This window comes from Triticum dicoccoides, chromosome 6B (assembly GCF_002162155.2).
Source record: "Triticum dicoccoides isolate Atlit2015 ecotype Zavitan chromosome 6B, WEW_v2.0, whole genome shotgun sequence".
In the NCBI taxonomy this organism is placed as follows: Eukaryota; Viridiplantae; Streptophyta; class Magnoliopsida; order Poales; family Poaceae; genus Triticum; species Triticum dicoccoides.
The window spans coordinates 96259256-96271423 of record NC_041391.1 but is presented as its reverse complement, the minus strand read 5'-3'; the positions used below and the strand labels follow the sequence as shown (position 1 = coordinate 96271423).

Genomic DNA, 12168 nt, shown 5'->3' with positions numbered 1-12168 from the left:
AATCTATGCTATGTTGAAGTTTAACTATTGTTGACCATATTGAGATTGGTTCTATTTTATTTGTTGAAAAATCAACAGAATTCATAAAGAACATAAGAAAAAAGCCAGTGATGTGTAAACATGACATGTCACCATGCCAAGCTATATCTACTTCTTATGAATGTTGTAGTGGGCGATTTTGGGTTACGATCACGGATCACTTCCATGTGGTACGGATCAAAGTGCTTGTGTTCATGGAGCCAAACATGCAGATTTGTTCAAAAGGTAGTGCCCCCTTTGCTCAATGCCATGAATCAGATCAATGCTTGTGGACAACCAAGCATCAACCAACAATTCATCCTCTTTTCAAGTTGAAACATTCTCCCATTTTCTTCTTTTAGTCCGCACCAGGCGCCCAAATGTCCTCAGGATCACCATCCAGCTGGTCGCTGATATGTCTCCGTCGTATCTATAATTTTTTTATTTTTTCATTTTATTACTCGAAAACTTTCATATACTTTTGGCAACATATTATATTATTTATGGGACTAACATATTAATCCAGTGCCTAGTTCTAGTTCCTATTTGTTGCATGTTTTTTGTTTCGCAGAGTATCCATACCAAACAAAGTCCAAACGTGATAAAAATTTACAGAGAATTATTTTCGAATATATGTGATTTTTGGGAAAAACACTACAAGAAATATGTCAACTTGTGACCACCACTATTGGTCACTGAAAGGTCATGGTTTTTCATTTGCGACCTTTTCGTGACCAAAAATAGAAGGTCAAAAGCTGGCGGTCGTAAACTAACTATAGCGACCTTCTCTGTGAGAAGGTCATAGATGTTTACGACCAAAACAGAAGGTGGTTGAACCCATGACCTTTTTGTTTTGGTCACTGGCTGTCTGCCCAGGCCATGTCGGAACCGATGTGGCAATCTGACGTGGCAAAATTGTGACCAATTCAAAAGGTCGTTGACAAGATTCAGCCCGGTCCGATTAGGTGTTTTACATGTGCCGAGCCCAACAATTCAGTCTTTCTATATTTTTTTCCTATTATTTTTGGTTGACTTCATGGGCCAAGCCCAACAATTTAACCTTTTCTTTATTTTTGGGCCATGGCCTTTTAATATTGTTTGGCCATTATATTTTAGAGCTGATCCCACCAATCAAATGGGTGCCACTTTTCATCATCTCACACATTGGGCCCACTTGATAGAAATTTCAAAACTGCTCAAATTATTTTCATAAATGGGTCCCATAAGTCAGGTATCCATTCCACAAACCAGATTCAATGCCAATATATTTTCCACTACAGAAATGCATTTTAGGTAAACAATATTATTCTAAGAATATGTACATAACTTCCAGCATTTGAATAACAAGTTAGCAAGGACATATACATCAAATTCTCAGCAAAATCAGCAGTACATCCAAATTCCAAGGCCAACATTAGAACAAAGTCCTGCATCTCCTTAGGAGCAGGAGGGATAAGACAGCATGCATGCATGCCTAGATCCTGCATGCCTTGCTTCTTCCAACTTCGGCCTAGAGCTCACGTCAAAACACGAATGAAGGCAATCATCTGCATGTTATAAATCAAAATGGTTATGAACAAAATGCATGACCTGAAAGGAGCAAGCTATTTTGTATTTGAGAAACTGAAAAATGCACGAACAATTTTTCAGAAGATAACTGGACTTTTGTGCATGCATTTAGATAGGAAAGCAAGGGCTTGTAGTATACACATTAATTAGAACAGGATCACAAGACACAAATATAAGCTAGAATTGACAAGTACACAATAATTTTAACATAGCATCACTAGCTCTCTTGTTGTCTGCATATTAAACCATATGAAAAAATGCTCATGAGTGGCCAGAGACTTGTTCTTGGGGTTCTTCTTCTTTAACTCCAACAAACAAACAGCAGGTTCAGGACAACGGCCGCCCGGAAACCACGGGGAAATAGGAAGGTGGTAAACATAAGGGCAGGTGCAACTAATAATTAACATCACAGGAGAGAAAACAGTATATTCCTTAGCAAAAGATGTCACTAGGACCTATACAGATTGACTATATAAGAACAGTATATTCCAACGCAAACACATGACAACAAAATCCTCTTCAATTTAACATGAGATGTATGATACGTAAGTCAGTCACATCTAGCAACCTGTCTAGACTTTGGGCATTATTACATAGAGCATCCTCTTCAAATTCCAATCTTTCTCTTCTTCACATATACTCTGTACAACATAATAGACAAGCCAAGCAAAATCTTCTAACTTGGTGGTAACAAGTCTACATATTTCAACCTTGAATGCCTTCAGATTAATTAGCAACTACCCAGACGCAAGGAGAGGAGGAAAGCACACCTCGGTTGCCGTCAACAGCCCAGCCGGGTCCTCCGTTCTACAAATCTGTAGCTTGTCGCCGAGCTCCACTAGTCAGCTATGGAACTTAGGAACCAGCTTCTGCTTCAGCCCCAGGCTGCAACAAATGCACAGGCTGCAACAAACGCACACACGACGATACAGTTATATCACCACCAAATGCGCCACATCAAATTGAAACAAGATCAAATCAAAATAGTCACACAAATTCAAGGAAATGGTATAAAATTTGCCATCTTCATGCAAAACATCAGTCACTCCCACCCACCATAAATTGCAATCTTACCATCCAATTTAACAAGACATATAGTCAGTTATGTAAGCAGCTTGTCTAGACTGTGGAAAGTTTGAAATTCGATTTTTTTTCTTTCCCTATCTACACAAGAAACTCTCGGTGGTTGTCAGGTATCAAAAATAATTCAACTTTCAGATAAATTTCATTTAGATTTCTCAATCGAGGTGACAGCAAGTCAGTCATGGGTACACTGGACAGCCATAGACCAATGTTTCAAAGTAGTACACACGACACAACTATAGATAGCATTGACACAAGCAATTTTGCATTCCAACTTGTAAGCTACTATGGAGATTACAACAGCTCACTTAATCGCAAAGCACAATGAGTAACCAAAGCAGAAACTAAGGACGGGTGGCTCCCAGGCATCAGAAATGTTCTAGCTCTGAGCAGTTAGATTACACTTATATTAGGCAAATGAAGCTACACATCAACTCACCAGCTTCTCTACACACATCAACACTAGCGGGAGGCAGCAGCACAGACCATCGATGAGGTTATTGAGTTTGGTGGAAGTATAAGCATACATGTAGTTGCGCTTTAGGGGGCAAGGGGCAGTAGGCGTTGATGAGCACCGCCTAGTCAGCCACCTGGCATTAGGGAATCACCTTCTTCTTCTACTCCAGGCTGCCACACACGCACACACATCAATGAAGTTATATCACCAGCAAAAGCACCAAAGTGAAAATGAAATTCAAACATGAAGACAACAAAACCATTATTGCGCAAATGCTTCCCAAACAGACCCTAATAAAGTAATGAGGTATAATGGCATATTGCCATTATTGCGCAAGCATCCAAGCAGAACTACAGAAGTAATTCGGAGATAATGGTACAGAAGCGTTTTGCCATTTCTCAGCGCTTAAGGGTCACTTAAAAACGCTTCCTTGAATTTGGAGATAATGGTACAAAGGTAACAAGTACAATTACATGGCACCTCTGATGTGCTGGTAATTTTGTCAAGCTGTATAGTAGTAGCAAGGAACACATAGGATAACTCCTACCAGTGCAGCTCCAGCACGTACCTCGGAGTGCAGGAATAACATTTTTATTTACAGGAAAAGACAAAAGGCTACACCCCAATGCGAATGTATATTGGTATGGTTACCTAGTTGGCACTGTGAAATTGATAAGAGAGATGGATGAGATTCTGCAGCCAATTTTTTAAATAACAGATCAGAGCGACTAGAAGTTGCATGTTGTCCCCTCTTCACCTGCTGCCTACATGCTTTATTGCACCGGAACCAATATGAAATCAAAAGTAATGTGCGTGAAGAAGATCATTTGGTCTAAGTGTATGAGGTAAGATATTTGGAAGAATAGAAGGAAAAGATACGACAACAGGAGAAAATGAGATGTCCATCTTTTATAATTTGGACAAGTTGTGAAGCATAAAATAGTTACTCCCTCCGATCCTGATTATCAGCGACAATTAATATGGATCAGAGGGAGTATTATTACTCTTTTATACATTTGAGAAATGTTGTATTGCCATACTTGTACAAATTTACCGATGCGTTACTACATGACACTTAACTGAACCCTGGAGCATACTTTGTGCAGAAAAATTCAACATCAGTCACCTTGTGGTCACCACCATACACAGCCGCCGTCACGCCAGTCACCTCAAGAAGCACCACTGCACCGGAGACGCGACCAGACATGCGCAAGAGCAGAGCACCTGCTGCATCCAAATCCAAATCGAACAAGAACAAAGTTAGGAATGGTTGCAACCATGCTTTTCAAGGCACACAATAGAAAAAATGGCAAAGAATGAGACGACGCCTTTCCTGATCTGCTTCCCGTACTTGGATCCAATGTTGGCCGTGTTCCGTGTTGAGGAGCTCAAGTTCAATGTGTAGCCACAGTATCCACAGCCGCCAGTAAGAAACAAACAACACACATCAATGTGTAGCCATATTATAGAAATTGAGCAGAAGCGCTGTGATAAATTCTGCATAGTTCTGAGATTTATTTATGAGAACACAATGCTTTATCTGTACCAACTACATCATGTGGCAGGTAGTTAAACAAACAAACTCCACCTACATCAACAATGTCAGTCAGCTGTAAGGAACATTGTCAAATGAAACAGAGCCTTCTGTACACCTGCATTTTTCTTGCTTGCCAGTATGAGGATACGGGCAAAAGAACTAACATGGCATCAATCATCTTTTTCTTTGGTTCCATTCACAACAAACTAACCATGCTTCTACAATGCATCACACATGAGAATAATAACAGCCTAATAGGAATTGTATACAACAAACCGCCTAACAGAAATTCCCTAAAACAAAAACATCTAGTGTGGTGACGTCCCTATTTAGATACAACCCTTATTCCACTGATTTGCACATCTTTGTCACAGTTCTTGTTTTCTCTCCATTTTTTGTGGTGATATCCAAATCCATCTAATGTATCATTTGCTCTGAGTGTGGAGTACTAATAACCGCATTGAGACCCATTGTTCTCTGTTCCAAACCATGTTCCCCTTTCGGTCCCTATCCCAAGTTCCGTGCCACCAGAAAATCACCCCCATTTACCACTTCATCCCATTTCTAGCAAGCCTACCATTTTAGTTGTCAGAGTCCTATTTGACACAAGTTGGAAACTGAATTGCCGGCCTGGCAGTGGCGCGTACCTTCCTCGGAGCACCTTTCTGGAGGAACGGAAGGACGTACTCCTCCGCCGGGGCGCCTGACGCGTCCTTCGATGCCCCCCACTCCTCCGCGCATGCCTGTACTGTCCGCCGCAGAGGCTCCGCGGGGGACTTGTGCTGTATCCGCGAGGACGACGGCGCCGCTGAGGGAAGGCCACGGACGTGGGTCGGATGCTGATGCGCACTGACCGACGGGGGTCCGTTCCTCCTGGATACCCCGCCGCGGCCGGCGGGGACGATGGCGGGGGAGAGCAGGGGGCTAGTTGGGCGCCAGTGTGCCGAGGCGGGCAGAGCGGCGGACGGGCTGAGCAGCCGGGGCTGGGCGGGGAGGCCCCGCCATTGGTGGGGACACGGCGATCGGACGGGGCAGGCTTAAGGTTTCCGTGCGACGAGGGGAGCGGGGCTGGTTGGATTTGGGGAGGTTGCGGGGTGGAGATGAGCGGAGTGGGGGAGCCCCGCCGAGGAGGCAATGGAGAGGGCGGGAGAGGTGGAGGCCTTGAGCACGAATGTCGATGGCGAAGGAAGGGGATGGTGGACGAGGGGGGCTTGGATTGGATCTTGGAGTGGGGATGCGGATGGGTGCGGCGGAGGAGGGGGGAGTCTTGATTTGGGCATGGCGTTGTGGCTGGGTGGGGTGGGGAATCGCCGCGGCCCGATCTCCGCCCGCTCCGACCAGATCGAGGGGAGGATTGGTGGAGCTGGCGGGGAGGAAGGGGACGGGATCGAGAGGAGCTAGGGTTTGCGCGGGTGAGCGAGGGAAAGAAAGGAGCCGGGGGTGGATGGAAATTGACCCGGAGGACATAGCTAGGGTTTCGGGGTTGGTGTGGATGGGTCAAGGACAGCCATTGGATTCCCGAGCATCCGATGGTGTTGGATGCACGATCCGCGTGATATGTCCACGGACCAATCAGAATGCAGTATGATTTTATGACCATCTAAATTGGTCGTAGTTGACTTAAAATAATGTGTTAAAATCATTTAAGCTACTTTATGATCTGAGAAATTCTAAAAAAAATGGAAAACTTCTCATTGTGTCACCAAAATTTGAACAAGTTTTCAAAAAAATAACAACATGGAATAAGGTAACTATCTTTAAAAAGGTGTCGTCGGAAATGAGTTTTTTGAAAGAAAAAAAACATTTTTCCTTTTTCGAGTGCCCAAAATGAGTTTTTTTTGTGAAGGACCTACAATATATTTATTGCAAAATTGGATGAAATCAATTTTATAAATATTAGGCCATATTTAATGCACAAATGACCAAATAGTTGGGTGTCAAAAGCTTTAGTCCATCTCTGGTGAAAAAAATCAAAAAATTGGAAAACCTTCGCATTATGTCATTATATGTGGCCAAGTTTCAAGGAAAAATAATAAACTTGTAATACGGAAATTATTTTAAAAAAGTGTTCTCAGAAACGAGTTATCATGCGTGAAGATTCATGGCTTTCAAGCCAAATGATCAATCTTATGGCCACATTCATGGCACAGTTTGTTCAAATGATATCATATTGTGCACAAGGGTGCATCTTGAAATTCCAAACAATGTTGCCTAAGGGAGTTTTCATTTTCTTTGCACGGAAAATACATTTTCCATTTTCCGAGTGCCCAAATGAGTTTTTTTTTGCGAAGGACCTACCATATATTTGTTGCAAAATTGGACCAAATCATTTTTCTAAAATACTAGGCCATATTTAATGCACAATTGACAAAATGGTTGGGTCTCAAAAGTTTTGATCCACCTCTGGTGAAAAAGGCAAATTCCCGCCGATTCAATAGGAAGCGGGTCAAATTTGAACTGCAGATGCCTCATAGTTTGCTATTTATTTTTTCCAAAAATCATTTCTAGGTACATAAGTACCTATTTAATCAGAGAAACACCAAAAAAAATTCCAAGATTCAACCACTAGCTAGAAACGGTCATTCCCGCCGTTTTGACCGCATTTTGAAACGGGCATAAAAAATTCAAAAAAATTCGAAAATTTGGGAAACCTTCACATTGTGTCATTATATGTGGCCAAGTTCCCAGGAAAAATAATAACTTGTAATACAGAAATGAATTTTAAAAAGTGTTCTCAGAAACGAGCTATCACGCGTGAAGATTCATGGCTTTCAAGCCAAATGATCAATCTTATGGCCACATTCATGGCATAGTTTGTTCAAATGATCTCATATTGTGCACAAGGGTGCATATTGGAATGGCAAACAATGTTGCCTAAGGAAGTTTTCATTTTCTTTGGACGAAAAAAACATTTTCCATTTTCCAAGTGCCCGAAATGAGTTTTTTTTGTGAAGGACCTCCCATATATTTGTTGCAAAATTGGACCAAATCATTTTTCTAAAATACTAGGCCATATTTAATGCACAATTGACAAAATAGTTTGGTGTAAAAAGTTTTGATCCACCTCTGGTGAAAAAGACAAATTCCCGCCGATTAAGTAGGAAGCGGGTCAAATTTGAACTGCAGGTGCCTCATAGTTTGCTATTTATTTTTTCCAAAAATCATTTCTAGTACATAAGTACCTATTTAATCACAGAAACACCCAAAAAATGCCAAGATTCAACCACTAGCTAGGAATGGTCATTTCCGCCGTTTTGACCGCATTTTGAAACGGGCATAAAAAATTCAAAAAAATTCAAAAAATTGGGAAACCTTCACATTGTGTCATTATATGTGGCCAAGTTCCTAGGAAAAAAACAAACTTGTAATATGGCTATTATTTTAAAAAAGTGTTCTCAGAAACAAGCTATCACATGTGGAGATCAATGGCTTTCAAGCCAAATGATCAATCTTATGGCCACATTCATGGCATAGTTTGTTCAAATGATCTCATATTATGCACAAGGGTGCATATTGGAATGGCAAACAATGTTGCCTAAGGAAGTTTTCATTTTCTTTGGACGAAAAAACCATTTTCCATTTTTCGAGGGCCTAGAAGGAGGTTTTTTTGTGAAGGACCTCCCAAATAATTGTTGCAAAATTGGACCAAATCATTTTTCTAAAATACTAGGCCATATTTAATGCACAATTGACAAAATGGTTGGGTCTCAAAAGTTTTGATCCACCTCTGGTGAAAAAGGCAAATTCCCGCCGATTCAGTAGGAAGCGGGTCAAATTTGAACTGCAGATGCCTCATAGTTTGCTATTTATTTTTTCCAAAAATCATTTCTAGGTACATAAGTACCTATTTAATCAGAGAAACACCAAAAAAAATTCCAAGATTCAACCACTAGCTAGAAACGGTCATTCCCGCCGTTTTGACCGCATTTTGAAACGGGCATAAAAAATTCAAAAAAATTCGAAAATTTGGGAAACCTTCACATTGTGTCATTATATGTGGCCAAGTTCCCAGGAAAAATAATAACTTGTAATACAGAAATGAATTTTAAAAAGTGTTCTCAGAAACGAGCTATCACGCGTGAAGATTCATGGCTTTCAAGCCAAATGATCAATCTTATGGCCACATTCATGGCATAGTTTGTTCAAATGATCTCATATTGTGCACAAGGGTGCATATTGGAATGGCAAACATTGTTGCCTAAGGAAGTTTTCATTTTCTTTGGACGAAAAAAACATTTTCCATTTTCCAAGTGCCCGAAATGAGTTTTTTTTGTGAAGGACCTCCCATATATTTGTTGCAAAATTGGACCAAATCATTTTTCTAAAATACTAGGCCATATTTAATGCACAATTGACAAAATAGTTTGGTGTAAAAAGTTTTGATCCACCTCTGGTGAAAAAGACAAATTCCCGCCAATTAAGTAGGAAGCGGGTCAAATTTGAACTGCAGGTGCCTCATAGTTTGCTATTTATTTTTTCCAAAAATCATTTCTAGGTACATAAGTACCTATTTAATCACAGAAACACCCAAAAAATGCCAAGATTCAACCACTAGCTAGGAATGGTCATTTCCGCCGTTTTGACCGCATTTTGAAACGGGCATAAAAAATTCAAAAAAATTCAAAAAATTGGGAAACCTTCACATTGTGTCATTATATGTGGCCAAGTTCCTAGGAAAAAAACAAACTTGTAATATGGCTATTATTTTAAAAAAGTGTTCTCAGAAACAAGCTATCACATGTGGAGATCAATGGCTTTCAAGCCAAATGATCAATCTTATGGCCACATTCATGGCATAGTTTGTTCAAATGATCTCATATTATGCACAAGGGTGCATATTGGAATGGCAAACAATGTTGCCTAAGGAAGTTTTCATTTTCTTTGGACGAAAAAACCATTTTCCATTTTTCGAGGGCCCAGAAGGAGGTTTTTTTGTGAAGGACCTCCCAAATAATTGTTGCAAAATTGGACCAAATCATTTTTCTAAAATACTAGGCCATATTTAATGCACAATTGACAAAATGGTTGGGTGTCAAAAGTTTTGATCCACCTCTGGTGAAAAAGGCAAATTCCTGCCGATTCAGTAGGAAGCGGGTCAAATTTGAAATGCAGGTGCCTCATAGTTTGCTATTTATTTTTTCCAAAAATCATTTCTAGGTACATAAGTACCTATTTAATCAGAGAAACACCAAAAAAAATTCCAAGATTCAACCACTAGCTAGGAACGGTCATTCCCGCCGTTTTGACCGCATTTTGAAACGGGCATAAAAAATTCAAAAAAATTCAACAAATTGGGAAACCTTCGCATTGTGCCATTATATGTGGCCAAGTTCCCAGGAAACATAACAAACTTGTAATATGACAATTATTTTAAAAAAGTGTTCTAAGAAATGAGCTATCACGTGTGGAGATCAATGGTTTTCAAGCCAAATGATCAATCTTATGGCCACATTGATGGCATAGGTTGTTCAAATGATCTCATATTGTGCACAAGAGTGCATCTTGGAATTCCAGGCAATGTTGCCTACGGGACTTTTCATTTTCTTTTCACGGAAAATACATTTTCCATTTTCCGAGTGCCCGAAATGAGGTTTTTTTGTGAAGGGCCTACCATATATTTGTTGCAAAATTGGACCTAATCAATTTTATAAAATACTAGGTCATATTTAATGCACAATTGACAAAATTGTTGGGTGTAAAAAGTTTTGATTCATCTCTGGTAAAAAAGACAAATTCCCGTCGATTCAGTTGGAAGCGGGTCAAATTTGAACTGCAGCTGCCTCATAGTTTGCTCCTTTTTTCCAAAAATCATTTCTAGGTAAATAAGTATCTATTTAATCAGAAATACATGGTTTTATGGCGAGACATCGAGGTTTGGACGGTGGCCGAGGGCCCCAACACTAGGGCGCGTAAGCTCCCATGCCCGCCGCGTGGTCACCATGTGACCGTGGCATTGCCATGTGTTCTGGGCGGCCGAGGCATGTCTAGTGGGTTGGGCACTCCCTAGTTAGGTGCTAGGAAGAAAATCACAACATAAGATTCTCACGAGGAGACCGATCGATGCTCAAACATGAACAAGCAGCCAAGTGTTTGATTTGCGGTACGGGAAACACACATGGCTAATTGGCGTGAGTTTTGGCTGAGGATGATCAGTTACTAAGAAGACCGTCTTCACAAATTTTTACGGAAATCAAGAATATATAAATAACACTTCCTTCACAAAGTGCTGCTTTGAACAGGATAGGAAAATGAATATTGTTGAGTTATTTTTGAACTAGGCAAGGAAGGTTTTTGACATATTTGATCAAGATATGATCCAAACAATTTATGAGAATTTTTTAGGAATTTTTGGAATAACATAAATATAGGTTGCTTCACAACCTAGGGCAAAAACTGACACATGGACATGACACATAGGCAAAACTGATGAGATGGCGCCTAGTCATCACAACCCACCACAATCTACAAGGCTATGACCATCTATATTGGTCGTTAACAACTAGAAATAAGGCAGCGGACCTGCACTATTTGCTTTGTGACCATTTTGTGTAAGGAAATTACGACCTTTCTAACCAAAATGGTCGCAATGGTTTAGGGTTTGGAGCCCCCCAAACAGCTTTTGACCAATTGGTCTCAAATGGTCATAGATTTACGACCAATTCTTCCAGGGTCACTGACAGAAGGTCACTAGTTGACATATTTCTTGTAGTGAAAGAATCAACACGAGACGATGCCCAAGGGCCCCACAATCCCAGAGGCATGCCTAGAAGGCTTGTGGCGCCCCTGTAAGACGGTTGGTTCCCTTCTTTCGCCATAAGAAAGATAATATCCAAAGGAAAATCTCCTCAAAATTTCAGTCCAATAGGAGTTATAGATCTGTAGGAATTTTAAGGAACGGTGAAGGGTGACACGTCTGCAGCGTATCTATAGTTTATGTATTTTTCATGCCATGTTTGCAGTAATTTTATATGGTTTTGGTATGATTTGATTAGAACTAACCCAGACGGACGTAGTTTTCAGCAGAACTACCGTGGTGTTTTTTGTGTAGAAATAAAAGTTCTCGGAATGGGCTAAAAATTTACGGTGATTTTTTGTGGACCAAAAGATACCCGCAAAGCTTCGAGAAAGGACCGTAAGCCTCACGAGGAAGCGAAAAGCCTAGGAGGCGCATCCATACCCCCAGGGTGTGTGGGGCAGGCTTGTCGCTCCCTTGTGGCCCCCCTTGACGTGAAACCAACCCTGGAAAATTCCTATAAACACTAGTAGAAAACAGGGCTATTGTCGGTGTCAAAACCGGTGGATCTCGGGTAGGGGGTCCCGAACTTTGCGTCTAGGCGGATGGTAACAGGAGACTAGGGACACGATGTTTTTACCCAGGTTCGGGCCCTCTCGATGAAGGTAAAACCCTACTCCTGCTTGATTAATATTGATGATATGGGTAGTACAAGAGTTGATCTACCACGAGATCAGAGAGGCTAAACCCTAGAAGCTAGACTATGGTATG

General features: G+C 40.9%; 1 long non-coding RNA gene across 1 annotated transcript; it reads right to left on the bottom strand.

Moving 5' to 3' along the window:
- Nucleotides 1–1301: 1301 nt before the first annotated feature.
- Nucleotides 1302–4354, bottom strand: LOC119321930. Its single transcript, XR_005155280.1, has 4 exons — nucleotides 4254–4354; nucleotides 3110–3297; nucleotides 2358–2490; nucleotides 1302–1565 (listed from the first exon to the last, which is right to left on the bottom strand). It is a non-coding gene; the product is annotated as an uncharacterized LOC119321930 (long non-coding RNA).
- Nucleotides 4355–12168: the final 7814 nt, after the last annotated feature.